At 32.2% G+C, this 16,170-nt stretch overlaps 1 pseudogene; it reads left to right on the top strand.

Moving 5' to 3' along the window:
- Positions 1 to 15,490: 15,490 nt before the first annotated feature.
- Positions 15,491 to 16,170, top strand: part of LOC149568299 (peptidyl-prolyl cis-trans isomerase FKBP42-like) — a 28,767-nt pseudogene continuing 28,087 nt past the window's right edge.

Here is a 16,170-nt window from a genome sequence, read left to right as displayed (position 1 = left end):
TCTCCTTTTACCTCTGTAGAAGAGATCAGGAAATGGGTCTCAACTCTTTGATGTTCAATTTCCTTATTTGCAGGTGTTAGTTGAAGATTAGAACAATTTAAGTAGCACAAATTGTGATACCAATCTTCCCAAGATGACTTCCTATAAGTACTAATTCTGTCCCCACATATTATTCCATGAGTAAGGAACTGACTGTGGTCTCTGATCTTAATGAACGAGATTGATAGACCTGTCTAAATGAATATATGAATCATCCCAACCACTATTGCCTCCCAACAAGTCATAGTTCTTTGTTTAGATCTTCTAGTCTAGCTTTGAGGCTATGCTAGTTTACATGGACAAGCTTCAAGTGACTCCACTTAGCATGATGCTAAAATGTACCATTTAATCCATCAACCTATTTCCAACAGTTTTCATAAACATTGAATAGTAGAGCAAAGTGAAATACCAAACTTGTTTTACTCATGAATTGAATTTTTCTCAATCAATTATTTTTAGATCTAGATCTAGGGTTTGATTCTTTTGGCATGGCTTGTATTAATGTATCTAGGGTTTGATTCTTGTGGTAATATATTAAAATTCCACGTATAACTACTTCCTCTAGTGCAAATGTTGAAGGGTGACACCCCACCAATTACATTCATCAACATGTCTTGCATTGGATATATGATGTCCACATAATGCATTTAGAAAGATGAATATGACGTGGGCAGAAATGTATTTATGCTCTATGTCCTTATCAGAGAAGAATGATGAGATATATGTAAAACAAAAGGTTAATCTATGTACCTTCTAATCATTTTTAATAAATTAAGAAAATGAGGATAGAAGAGTAATTAAATTTTGAAAAGGTAGAGTTTTGAAAGGGTCAAATAATTTTTATAAAGTAAGAATGGTATATTAGGGAAGTTTTCTAATGTGAAAGAACAATAATGATAATAGGAGAGTTAGTAAGGACAAGATTATTTAATTTGGAGAGATCTTTGTATAAAAAATATATAACTTAGGTTGTTCAATATTCTTTGGAATGATTTAGTTTCAAACCATTCTAAATTAATTTTTCATTTCTAATATTTGAATATCTAGTAATGAATTTTAGTTTTTATCTCTTTTGTTGTTTACTTCTTCTTGTTTTACAATTGTAGTATAAATAGATGTTTTTGTTATGCATAATTTTTTAATTGGAATTCATATTTTTCTATCTTGCTTTATGAAAAATGTGCTAAAATATTTTTAAAAGAAATCTTCAAAAACAACAAAAGAATATTAAATAGCATTAGGAAACAAGAAATTAAAAGAAAAGAAAATATAAGCAAAGCATGAACACCACATTGAAAGGAGCTAAAATAAAAAATTAAAAACAAAACATACAACCCATCAACCATAAAACCACAACCTGATTAAAATGGTTTGAATCCAAAATGTTCCACGGGGCACTAAAAAGCTCATTTCAAGATTATTTCCATAATGAATCACACTCATCTATTGGTAAATAGACTTGTCACATTGAAAGTCTTAACAATGTGCCCAATAGAAGTGTGAAAAACTAAATACAACTATAGGATAATTATGAGCATGGTAAATGAAAAATTCACTCTTCTAAAATGATGAAATCTATTTTGTAATTTTAATTATGAGTGGTAATCATAATTCAATGTTGAGTCATCACATGTACACTGTACCTCAATCAACTCTTTACTCTTGCAATGACATAGAAGAGGAAGGCATAAATGTAAGCTGAGCTCCATTAGTTATCTATATTGTCACTAATAAATTTTTCAAAGTCAATAAAATGAATTACTTCACAAGTTATGGTGATAAAAAGATCTAACCTTCAAATTTGTGGGAATCCTTATTTTCCACTATCCCATTAAGAAAGATGGCACTATGGAATATAGAGGAAGGAAAACAATAGAGAGATAAAAATGTAAGTCGGCGAAAACAATAGAGATTTAAAATATTGTTGATATAATTTCAAGGTTTGTAAGGTAATTTGAAACCTCAAGTAAAGTCCGATTAAATAAAAATAACATACAAGTTTTTGATATCATCGTGGTAAAACAAAATGCACATAGAGCCTATATATTAGATATAAGCTATAGAGTCAAATAAAATACATATTAGATATAAAATATAGAGTCAAATATAATATGTATAAGTGGCAAAGGTGAAAGGTAAATGCATCAGCTGGCAAAAAGATCCTATAGCAATAAAATTTTAGAGCCAAATATTGAAATACAATATTAACATAAATAAAGCTTTATGAAGGCTAATCATTATCAGAAATTCAAAGGTGAAGAGGGAGGTCAAATCCACCACCATACTAGTAAGCTTTACACACCATCAAAGGTACCCCACACAAATATAGAGGAGGGAAAACAATAGAGGGATAGGGTAGTGAGTGTTGTCTCGATGTGCCCAAGAAGACAAACTCAGAAAGCACAAACTACAAAACCATCCCTCTAAATAACTTTGAACTTAATTAAATAAAAAAATAAACTAGCTTTATGTGGTAGGACTGTTCTAGGTAAAGTCCTAGAAATCATTCAAGATTTTTGGCTTTTAAATGCCTAGCAATTGAGCCATGAAAAACCATTAATTTTGAGGAAGCTAACTGCTATATAGCTTAAGATGCAACCAACAAACTTTCTCCTCTTATGATTTTTTCTTCGATTGAAATAATCCCATGGTACTAAGATGGCATATAGGAGTTTTCTAGATTTCAGTATCTTTGATGTTAAGAAATTGAACAATTAGATTTGTTATTTTTCATTAATTTTTTTGTATGCTTAGTCTTTCCATCTTAGAAGCATTGGACATGTTCCTATGTGAAGGACAACCTAGCTGAGTTGATGAGTGTAGTGTTCTAGGAAGGCCTCCAATAGATGTGGTGGTTATTGGTACTAGAATTAGGGGAGTTGACTTAGGGCTATCCTTGTTTTCTAGTCTTCCATCAAGAGGTCCTCAGTCAATCCTCTTCTCAAACGATAATGAACAATGTTCCCTCCTCTATATTTCATTTTTTTAAAAATGACCATTTTCCTCCCTTTTTAGGCATTATGACTAGGGGTAACACCCATCTACTATTAGATATAGGATAAATAAAACTAGCATCAAGCAATTTTTACAATTCAGTTTTAACTATTTCTCTAAGGGTTAGATTAATCCTTCTCTGAGGTTGACAGAGTGATAGGCACCCTTCATTGATGTATATTCTATGAGTACATAATGTAGGACTCATTCCTTTCATATCCCCATAATCTCATGCAAAAGCCTTTTCATGTTCTTGAAGTAGCTTTGTTAACTATTTCATCTATGTGGAAGATAATTTGGGATTAATGTGAAGATTATACCTTTTGACAACTCAATAGTAGCAATAGACTCAATTATAACAACTTCAGAGATTGGATTTGTATCTAATTCACGTGGTAAGAGTTGATGAATAATGTTTGGTTCTTTGAGAAGAATACAATTCTCATTACATTCCTCATGTATGGTAAATTCTAATACAAAACTATCAAATACATCTTTTTCTATTGCACAAGTGTTAGTAAGAATACTCCAAATTACTGAATCCTCTTCCTACAGCTTTAAGAACGATTGTCTATGTAACATCATAAGCTATGCTAGAGAGTTTAACTCTTCTTCTTCATCCCTTAAATCTAGCCAGATATATGCATGTAAATCTAGTTAAGGTTGTGTTGGAGGATATAAATCAAATTTTTTTGTTGCTTGACCATTGAATATGGCCATATTTTCTAACCTACAACTTAAATTTGCATCAGCTATAGCTAACCATGGTCATCCTAGAATGATAGGGTAACTAGATAAATTGAGTTTGGGAGATAGAATCATGAAATCTGTAGGGTACTCTAGAGAGTCTAGGGTTACAACTATGCTTTCTATCATCCCATCAAGAGTGACAATATTACTATCTACAAGTTTAAGAATTGTTTGAGTAGCCCTTAATCCTTCTATTTTCAACTTCTTCATAGTATCCTTGGTCATGATATTTATAGTAGCACCAATATCAATTAAAATGTTTTTAACAGACTGATCATTTATAATCACTTTCACAATTGGACTACGTAGATCAAAATATTTAGAAATGATCAATTTTCCTAATATAATGTTAGCCAATTGTCCCACAACATGGACTATAGTTGGGTCCTTTTCCTTCCTCCTAGGATTCTTTAGTCAAGCTTCTCTAATGGCTTTGCCATAGATAGGAACATCTTTAATAGCTTGGAATAGGGGTATTTGGATATGTATGTTTGTTAACTGATCAATAATATCAAAAGATTGTTCCTTTGTTTGTACAAGTTTACCTTGTACGAGCTTCTCTAGAAAAGGAGGTTTAACTACTAGTTGGGCTTGAGCTGAAATAATGACATTAGTTGGGTCAACCTCTTTAGAAACTAGGGTTCTAATACTGTAAAAGAGGTGGTTTAGGCACTGGTATGGTTGTACCAGATCTCAAATGTATATTTGCAACATTTAAAGTGTAAATAGGATGTTGTTGAGCATTAGCAGAGTACATGGGTTGTTGTGACTACAATTTATTTGGATTTGGTTGAGGTTGTGTAGGTAATTAGGTCTACTTTTGAGGTCCAAGACTCATAGGTGGTGGCATTAGTGTAAGTTTTTGGACTAGAGGTGGTAATTGTGGATTACCAGTATTTTGGTTAGGCCACTGTTGAGGTCCTCTCCATTGATTTGTAGACTGCCAATTCCCCCGGGCTGGTTGCAATTGGTTTTTTTGGTTTTTCCATTGATTATTCTATTTTTTTGGCTAGGAAGGTTGGAAATTCTAAGGCCATTGAGGCTGTTGTAGATTATTTTGCCAAGCATTATTCCAATTAAGTTGATTATATTGTGAAGGACCTTGGGTATTATGATTTTGCATTAATTACCATATAGATTTGAATTTTGCAAGGGGTCTTAAGGTATACCTTGACGTTTGGCCCATGGTTGACATTGAGAAACAAAGAATACTTGCTCATTATCTCCATCTATCTTGATGTACTCAGTTGGAAGATGCTGGTTACCACGCTAGTGACCAATTTGCATTAGCAATCTTTCTTCTGCTTCTAGAAATGGGGGCAATACTCAACTAATTGTACTTTAGCTTCTATGTGTTTCTTCTTTGTAGTCATTTTTTTGAGATGTGTAGTAACATTATTTATAATGGGCTATTTCAAATTTGAGAGCAGAATTATATATCTTGAGCTTTGAAATACCCTAACTGATTCCTTTAATAGCTATAGTCCAGTGTCCTTTTCCTTTTTTCATGGTTGATCTTGATTAATTAAGACAAATTTTCTTGAGGTCATCCCAAGAAGATTGATACACATCTCCTCTAGCCATCAAGTCTAATGCTTCTAGACAACTATCATTCACACCTGTCAAAAAGACTAGCTTTTGTGAATCGTTAGACAACACATGCTGAGGGTTCTTCTGCAGTGTATACAAGAAATGTGAAACATAGTCTTCCAATGTTTCTTCCTCATTTTGTGATATTCTAAAGACATCATCTCCTCTTGAATAATTTTCTTTGCAATACTCTTTGTATTTGTCTAGAAATAGAGTTTGCATTTCATCCCAAGTACCTGCTACATTGTCTCCTAAATCCATGAACTATCATAAAGCTAACTCTTTTAGTATTGCTAGAAATAATTTGAGCTTATGGGCATCAGTGTTATAGTCAAAGCTACAAGAAAATATGTCAAACTCAAACAAGAAAGTACTAGGATCTTCAATTGCGAGGCAATAAAACTTTGGAAGAGCATTTGGAGGTATATTTTTTAGATTACCATTAGTTACAAGGCTTGGGAGAGGAAATGAAAAAGTGTATTATGCCGTTACTAGAGGTATTTGATTATGAGGTTGCTGTTGAAAAGGGATATTGGACACTGGATTGTTAACAACTGGTGAATTTGGAGCAGTACTATCAAGAAAACTGGCCAAAATTTTAGGAAAAGGTTGAAGACCACCTATATCCAAAGGTTCTATCCTTGAGGATGATTTTGTAAGAAAAATAGGGCTTGTATCTGAAAAAGGAAACTTAGCTTCTTCTTCAATTTCTTCATTCAGATTAACAAGTTCCCGTGGAAGAAATATCCCATATTCATCTTGTGGTCTTCCTCTTAGATGCATGTAATTGAATTGGTGACTTGTGAATCAAGCAACAAATCTTGTGGTTTCTAACTAACGCACTAATCTAGAAATAGAGGACTCATGAAGGATCCTAGTTTGACACCATCCCCAATAATAGTGCCAAAAATGCAAGTTTCCATAATAGATCAAGATAATCAAACTACTATTCCTCTAACAAGGGTACTATATCCATTTTTAGAATTATCTATTCCATTATGAAAATACATTTGAATTGTCAACCCAAGGACGTAGGACTTGAAATAGGTCAGCATAGTATGTGCACCAAGTTCCTTTAAGAGTCTTAACACCTATGCTATAGGAAAGTAAAATGTGTGAAAGGAATCTACAGTACTAATACAAAAAAATAAACATAGTTAGATTATCAACAAAGAATCGTAGAAATTATAGAAAAGGGAATTCTAAACTAGTTAATAGTTCAAACATCTAGTATGATCATTTTCCACAAGTGTTGCAAGAACTTTCATAGTAACTATGTTGCAAGCCTAATACATTAAATCTACCTTAAATAGGAAATTGCAAGAAACAAATCTGCTCTACCTAAATCTATTCCACTTCCCAAGTGGGCCCCCTTGGTTGGCTTCAACTAATTAAGAACACAACAGGTAATCCAAAATCACTCTCTCATTAGAATTCTTCTTTTGTCACATGAGTGAAAAATTCATAGAGAACAGAGAAAACAACTTAAGAATCTCAATAACTAACTTTAACTCTCCATATATATAGAGGATTGGAACTTATTACAAACATAACATAAAATCTCATGAGAAAACATCATCAGTAGAAAAAGGGCAGAATGTCAACCATGACTTTTAGAACATTAATTGAGAAACAAAACAATGGTTCGCAAATAATGTAACAAGTTGGGCTTCCTAAAATAACTCCTCTCACAAATGCGGCTTGTCACCTGGAACTAACTTGCGCTTCTCATGCTATGACCAATCTTTGTTACTTCTTCTTTAATACAGTGCTCACCACTCTTCATGCCACTTCTCCATTTCTTGAAAACTAAAAACATTTGAACACATAAAACATTTCTACTAACATTCAAATATTAAAACATAGCTTAAAATATTTATATGAAATACTGCACTTTATATATAATGCTAAGTGAGGTACATCATATCCACTATCCATAGGTTTAATAGGTTCTAGCTACATTCATCATAAGTTCACATGACATTTAAAATAGATATTTTGGAAATGTTTTTCACATGGCTCAAAGAGTAAGTTCAGACTATATAAAAACTATATCAAATTTGAGACATTAATATGCCTAATCAATTACCATTTTTGAGTTTCAATCTCCTTTTATAAGGATTGATCTCTTTGTAATTGTTAATCTCTAAAATCTCTTCTTAATCTAAATATACAATTTGTATGTTTTTTAGATCAAACGCTTGCCTCTTGTTGTCTTTTTCTTCTTCGTGATAGGTTTTCTACATGCAGGTATTCTTGGGCTTCGTGGATTTGATTTTCATATTTGCTTAAATCCTACACAGAGTTTGGTAAGCCAATAGACACAATGTTCATAAATACATGCACACAGTGCATGGATATGGATGAATACTATGAAGAGGTATGATTTCAAGCATACAAACTATTTGATAGAAATCCTCAATCAATATATTGAAGATTATTAATGAAATGTCAAGTGGAAATAAATCCATGCAAGGAAGATACATTAGTCAAAGGCTTGCATATATATAAGAAATTTGAAAAGTATGAGGAAATGATGTGTTGTGTGATTTTTGGTGGAAGGTAAATTAGGAATATGTAGTTCTCAACTCAACCACAATTATAATCAATTGGTTGTTAGATACTAAGACATGAAGAAGAAAATGTCAGTTGAAGTGGTTTCTCAAATCAAGTAGTGAACTTGAATTGAAGAGAGAAAGGCATGTGAATTGTTTGACATAATACTTTAGGTAAATTTTAGAATCAACATAGAAAGTTGAGGTTTTGAGTGTTCTTTAAAGTCAATAGTTTGAATATACAAAGTTAGAAGAACATTGATTAAGGAATTTGATAAGCAATACTATGAGGTACAAAGTCCAAGACAAGGAGCCTCTTGTGATATTAACAAGCACACTTCCCGAGATATTAGATATAAATATAGGATACATGGTGATTGTAGACATTTGGAAAATGATGAGTAAAAAAGGTAGATCACCTCTAACACAATGAACATTAGATAGTGGTCTAAATCATGTAGGAGAACATTCACGTAAAATTTAGTGTGTAGAACTAGTTTTGGAATGTGTCAAGGTGTATGACTAGAATACTAGAGACATCAAGATCTCAGAAACTAATATCATGGCAAGGTTGGATCTGGTGTCTATCTCCATCACATTTAGACTCCCAATAAGAGAAGAATTCATAGAAATCTCTAAAGAAAGTTCTCAAGGGTACTTCCATCAAAACAAGAAGACATGTTTGAATGTTATTGGTAAGAGTTGGTTGGATCAACCTAGAAGAGGAGAATCATAGTTACCAAGAGTGTTGTGTAGAAATATCTTTAATGAAGACATTTCTAATATGATAATTCTCCTCAACAGGATACTAGGAAGACAGACTGCTGAATTCTTTCAAGATTGGATGTTTTTATACATCAATACCATCACCACTGGAAAAAAATTTATAGATTGTGGAGAAATGATTAGTGATTCCCTTCATTGCCAATTAACCAAATTCAATGCAAATCAAGGGTTATACATGTCCTTGTACCTAATGTATGAAATTGCTAGTATGAAATCATGGCCTGGTCTTAATCCTTATGGAGAGTATAACATAGCCCTGCAAATATATAATTATTACCCCCAATTGCAATTAAAACAAAGCAATGCACATTTCTATAGGATAACTGATGCTTTTTCTATGCTCACAACTAGAGAGCTATAGGGAGATATAGGACTCCAAATTTCTCCTAAAGAAGCCATTCTCATTAGTACTTATGGTACTTTTTTTATACAGTACCCTCGATTCACCTACATCTACATTGAAGGTTTTCAAGATTGTCCTCTTATGTTGCCTCACTTCATAGATGGTGGTGGATGCTCTCAAAAGTTTGCAGGCAAATTGGTGAAGTAAACAAGAAGTGCAAGAATAAAGGATCAATTCCTTTCCTAATCGGTATTGGGCGCTCTTCCTTAGATTCTCAAAATATCAAAAGGACCATGGTGAAGATGACTTTATACCCTTTCCATAGTTTTTTCCCATTTGATGGTAGTAGGATTGTTAAAAACAACTTGACATTAGGACCTAGTTATTTTCATTTCCCTACAATGGAAGATTATTGAGCAAACTGTGATAATGACTTCAAATTGAGAAGAAGGGACTGGATGAGATTCACTATGCAAAAAATCATTGATTAAAAAATGGGATGGGATGGGATAGGTATAAAAGAGGATGGATCAAACCTAATTGATCCTTTCTTCTTTGAGCAGATATAATTATTAGAATTGTCATACATTAATTGGTCTCTATCAGAATTCAAAGACCTCAAGAAAGAACCTTCTTTGTAGTTCAACAAACTAAGAATTGGTTAAAGAATAAAGTTAAAGAAGCCATGACTACTAGATCAATAGGAAGAGATAGTGCAAAGAAAAGTAATAATTCCCAGGAAGGTACATTAGTTTTAGCCATTCCATCTTCTATTCCTACTTCTTCTAGTTCTTTACATATCATACAAGGTGGAGATGATAGTGAAGATCTAGATAAAGGAATTGGTCTAGTTTTAGCATGTGAGCTCAACGTAGTTGCCAGGAAGAGGAGATCAAAACCCAAGGACAAGATGTTAAAACAAAACCCAAAAAATGATAGAAGAAGATCCTAAGATGAATTCTTTACCATCATCATTTTTAAATGAGATGATTCAATCCATAGCATCCCCTACATGCTCATTATCTCCTAAAAGTGTAGAAGGAAATGATGATCCAAATGAAAACATAGAATCTGGATGTCATAGCTGATTTAGTACATAAAGGTATGAAGGTAAAGAAAACTTGAATAGAATCTAGACTAGTGTTGAATCCTACCTCAAGAAAACTATTTGTTGAAATTGCACAACTAGTCACAGAAAAGAACATAATCAAGGTAGATGAAGCTGATTTTAGCATAACTAAAGTGGATCTAGGTTAGACCACTCATGAGGGAAGAGAGCATAATTTTCAAGTGCCAGTTGTTGTCTTGATGGAATAGTCAAATAGAGATAAACATGCTAAGAATCAACTCAAGTGTCAAGTTCAAGCCCTTTCTTCATGCATCTAATCAATGGTTGATGATTCCTTTCTAGACCCTAGTTCATCTACATAGATAATAGGAAATCCCAAGAAGATGTTTGATGAAGAAACCATTCAAGACATAGGAGAATTTTCAACTTATGGTAAGATGGTGAAAGCATGGATAAATGCAAAAGAACAAACATCAAGCATATTTCAGGAAGTTAAGGTTAAATATATGCTAAGACAAATCACGTACAATGAAACATTCAAAAAGAGTTAACAACTCTCAAGGAACAACAAACATTCTAGAGAGAAATTGATGCTAATCTAGTAGAGATTAAAGGAATGTACAGTGATATAGTCAAATCATTGAAGTTAGTCACCAATGGAGAAGAAGAGAAAATTGATATATGGTTGGAAAATATCAGATGGAAGAATGATAACATGAATCAACAATTGAATGAAGGAGAAAAGTTCTTAAACTCTTGCAAACTACTAAAAAAGAAGGCCTTGGGCAATATAGCAATGATTGTAGAAGGTATCCCTATTATCAAAGACACTCAAGCTATACACATATCTTCCTTTTTGGAATGCATAGAGGTAAAGATCAGCACTGAACTTGGTGGTAAATAAAGTTTAGATGCTAAAATTATGATGAGATTGAGCAGTCTCTCAGTAGTGTTAGACTCCTATATTCAAAACTTACCAGGTTACATCCTAGAGTTGGATGAAGTTGGAAAGAGACACAATCTATGCAAGCAAAAAATGCAAAGTTTGATCATCATCAAAAAAAAGGCTTTGGCACAAGTCATCAAATCATTTAGATCATGCAAAGCAAACCTAACTCAGCTACTCACAACACCTACAAATCAAAAAGCAAGCTCAGGAAATATCAATGATCATAGTTGAAAGTTAGAAGTGGATATGTCTAAAGTTGTCTCGGATTTTTGTTTATATATTTTGTAAAGAGGTCAACTTGAGAATCAATTTTGGTTTTGGTCAATGTCTTAACTTTTTCTAACTATAGTTAAGCATTGAAAGTTAGAGTTGGTTATGAACTGTCTTTGGATTAGTCCAAACTCTAAATTTTTGAGTAGTTATAGACATGAAAGGTTGGTTATTCTAGAATAGCTATAAATTCATGAATCTCAATGTAATAGGGAACTTTTTGGACTTGGAATAGGAAAACACTTCTATTAGAGTTTTGGTGATAAGACAAATTTTGGAAAGTGTGTACAAAGGTTGTCTTTGTAATCAAAGTTTCTGTTTATGTTCTTGGTGCAAGAGAATAAAGGAACGTGCGTTTGGGTTCTTTTCCATTCTTCTGAATTGTTAAAGTGTCGATTCTCTATAATGAATATTTTCATGATATTGTGCAAGTATTCATGAATTATTGAATTAGCATTGTGTCAATGATGGCTCTCAAGCATAGTTCTTGTTTGTCTTCATTACTAGTTTACATCAATTTTATAGAAGCATTGAAGTCATGTGGTGCATTTGTCATCAATAGTTTTCTTTTTATTTTCTAAGTTGTAATCATCTTTATTTAAAAATCAAAATATTATCTTATGAGGGAGTTGCCCCTCTAAATGCAGAGGAAGGCGGGATATCAAGGGCCTATCCAACTATTGGAAAAATTGATTTGCTACATACTTCATTAGATTAAATCACTTATTTTCTCAATGACAAATCGATTTATCAACAATATGAAAGTCGTCTTTTAAAAAAAAATCTAAAGCAGAATATTTATTAAACACACTGACCTAATGCCTCCACTAGACCGAGCAATTCATGATGATGTAAACATAAGCAGGCTTAAAATTGAAAAGAAATATATGATCTTCGTTCTCATTTTAATATGATTCTTCGTACACCCTCAAATTAGAAATCAATCCAACTGATGAATGTTATTAAATTGAGGTGGAATACGTCTGAATTTATAGAGATTCTCCATCCACAATGGCCGTCATTTTGCTTTTCGTGTCAATTTACAACACTATTCCAATTGGAGAAGGCAACCGATTACAGATCTATTACTAAAGTGTACTTTTAAACGTCATCCAATTTAATAGTCAAAGATTATAAAACCAATTAATCTTTTAACATAAATGAAGTAGTCATCAAATACATTTTTCTCACAAAATTAATGAACTCAATTAATTTCGAAGAGTTGGGAACTGACACGACGTGTTTGACGAATTAAATTTGAAAACTGTGCAAATACTACTCAGTTCTTCTCCAACTGTACCCGTTCCTTGAATGATTGTTTCGAACATTATTTCATTTTTGCTCGAACACGTCCCTAAATTATAGTCAATCATTTTAAAACTTTTATAACATAATTACTTAATATATACTAGTTTGGCAATTGTTGTTGGTTTTCCTATCGATAAATATATGTTAAAGTCACTAAAGTGCTTTTCACTTAGAATAGATATTCATTTTGAAGAGTGTCGTAAATGACGTGCCATCTCTGACGAGTTAAATTTGAAAACTCTACAAATACTATTCAATTCCTCTACAACAATTACGCAAAAGACCTGCAGTAGAACTAAAACTTCATCACTTCTCAATATTAGATTGTCATCAAAATCTTGCGGCGAAGCTGTGGAGGAGCTCCAATGATCGGCCGAACAGAGAGAGGTAGACCTCAAGCTCTCTTCTGTGATTTTCAATGGGAGGCGTCAGTGGGACAACAAGATCAACTTCCATGTTGTCATCAACAGGATCAACTTCCATGTTGTCGTCAACAAGATCGACTTCCATGTTGTCGTCATCAAGATCGACTTCCATGTTGTCATCAACAAGATCAATTTCCATGTCATCATGAAGATCAACTTCCATGTTGTCGTCATCATCCATTGTCAGCTTCACTCTCTTAAATGGATGTGGGTTGTCCTTTGGATGGTCGATTTCTTTACGTGACCGACCACTCATTTGCTGACTTTCAACACGAACGGGAACGAGATTCTCCTGCCGCTGCATTTCTACTATTCTTCCGTTCAGTAATCTCCTCATCTCTTCTTCTCTGGTCTGGTTATTTTCGAGAGAAGGGAGTATGGGGTTCGTTGAGCTTCTCATGCTGACCTCCAACTTATTCATTCTCTCTGTCAGGAGCTTCCGAGAGGCCTGGATTGGCAGGCTTACAGAATTATTCAAGTCGATGGAAAAACGAGGGCTTGCACAGAAAAAAAAACAAAATTGATTAATTCTGAAGGAGATCGTTTTGGAAGGTAACAATTTCAATGTAAAAACCCTACCAAATTTATAGTGAAGTAATTCTATTGTTTCCAATTATGAGAGAGTCACTGATTAGTTGTTACCAAATTCGCACAGCAAAAATCAAAATTTAAATGGAAGTTAGGTGGTAAAAGTTAGCAAGATGGCATCTTGAAATAGAAACAAGATTGTTGTTTCCCTGGTAGGAAGATTTGCCGAAATAAATATATATACGAATGAGATGGTATACTTTTGATTCATTAAATACACTTATTACTTTTGAATATGTTGCCATCCTAGCAATTTAATGGAGGTTTAATTAAGATTTGAAATTAGTTAGTCAATATAAGTAAATAGGAAAATTTTAATTGGGATAAGGAAATATACAAAGTATTTAAAGGGCTGGTCATGGAGGGTTAGGTGGTAGGGATGGCTTATAGCTAATTAAGCTTATATGAATTCTTAGAAGTAGTTCAACTAGAAATTGATTAATTTTTTTATTTAGAAAATTTCGTAAGAGATTTATGAGAATTAGTTTGAATAATTGAGATATAATTAGGAATGAGTTAAATAGTATATTATGTAAATAATTATTTATAATAGATTTTTTTTTATATTTTGAAATTTAAATCATTGTATTAATAAGAACTATGATGGTGGTGGAATTCTTATCTTATGTTAAATACAAAGAATATAATTGTTCTATTGTTAAAATATAGTGACTAAACAAGAAACACAATAAGAGTAGCAACAAAACTTCAAGTAAATTCATTTTGTTTAAAATTGGAAATAATTAGGGAGCTCATCTCACTTAGAAATCACAATATTTGTTTGCACAATCAACTAATTAGAATTGGGGCCAAACATAAATGGATTAACAAAAACTAAAAGACAAATGGATAGAGTACTTATTATGGTTCAAAAAATTGAGTTGAGCATTTTCTAATAGTTATTATAGCACTTGCTGACTTATTGTCCAATATTTCATTAATTCTTGTGAAATTAAAGTTGTTACTGCATGAGTAACCATAATTGGATTAAATGCATTCCTTAGATCTAGAAAGTAACAAATCATGTGATACCACATCAACACATGTATAAAACATGAATTTGTGCAAAAGTATGGGTCTTGCTCTTTTTATTCTTTCTGTATAGCTTTATAAAAAGCATGGACTTGCAAAGAAAGCTACTGAAAAAACTCGAAGTTACTTGAATTTTTTAATATAGGATTTTGAGAACCTTTAAGTTAAGGTGCCCAACTAATGGATCTTACCTTTTTAGAGGAACGTGTAAGTATTCAAAGAAAACAAGGGAGGGGAGTAATTGGAGTAATTATGGGAAATGTGTTTCTTACAAGGATCTTTGGAGTTCCATAGAAGTTATTTGGGGCTTTTTTACATTGTTTATACATGTTTTCGCCTACTGAATCTTACATTGTCTATATATGCTTAGCTATAGAAGAAGCTAGAATTTTGGAAGTTTTCAAAATATTGCACTCGAAAGGGGTTTTCCCAACCTTAATACTGCCAAAATCACAACCATAATCCCCATAAATATTGTTGAAAATCTTGAAAGTGATATGTTAAATCAAGTGATTTTTGTTTTTATCTTGTCATATGTAATAGAATGGTTCAAATATGTATGTATTTACCTTACATTTAATGTCAATCCTTAGTTTTTATAAGTTTTATCATAAGGGAGCTTATTAATACATCCTAACCTTAAGTAGATATGTTGTAACACTCAACACAAATTTAACTTGACGCAAAAGACCTGCAAGATATTGTCAATGGCGTTTCTGACAACATTTCATTTTCCTCGTATACTCGAGTTTTGGTTGTCATCGCGTCATCTAGCCAGCCCCATCGTTCGGGATGGGTGGACGTCGATTTCCCTCTCCATGTTGTGCCATGTTGACTACGAAATCCATGCCGACTGGGGCATGCGTGGAAGAATGTAAAGGTAGGGTTTTGTTTTTTAATTACTTTAATTTTATGTTTCTGATTTGTAAGTTCGTTTATGTATATTATTATATTTATAGATTTTTGTAAAGGTTAGTTTAAGTAAGTTTAAGTTAAATTAATGTTAATAATCATAAATTTTTGAATTCCAACTAAGATTTGTTTAAAATTCGTTAGGTCATAAATGATTTAAAATAAATATTATTTCAAATATTTTAATTATTTTTTAAAATGTTTTAGGAATTTTGATATTTATATTATATTTTATTAAAGTTAAATTAATTGTAAATTATTATATTTAAAATTTCTAAGTGAAAATAATGTGAATGTGAATATTAATTATTTTTAATATATGTGATTAATTTAAAATTATTCATTTAAAAAAGTAACTTTAATAATATTTTTAACATAAATTGAAGTTTGAATTTATATGTTGATTAAATTGTAATATAATTTTAAAATTTATTTAATTTAATTTATGTGTGATTAGATTGAGATATTCATTTTTATTCATGACATCCATTTTTATGTTTTATTCAATTTTGGTTCAAGTTCAATATTGTAAATTAAGTTAGATTTATAGTCATAGTTAG

The sequence above is a fragment of the Cupressus sempervirens genome, chromosome 3 (genome assembly GCF_028749045.1).
Source record: "Cupressus sempervirens isolate cs-2001-9-10 chromosome 3, ASM2874904v1, whole genome shotgun sequence".
Lineage (NCBI taxonomy): Eukaryota > Viridiplantae > Streptophyta > Pinopsida > Cupressales > Cupressaceae > Cupressus > Cupressus sempervirens.
The sequence above is the reverse complement of the archived record's forward strand: the minus strand, read 5'-3'. Positions and strand labels throughout refer to the sequence as shown.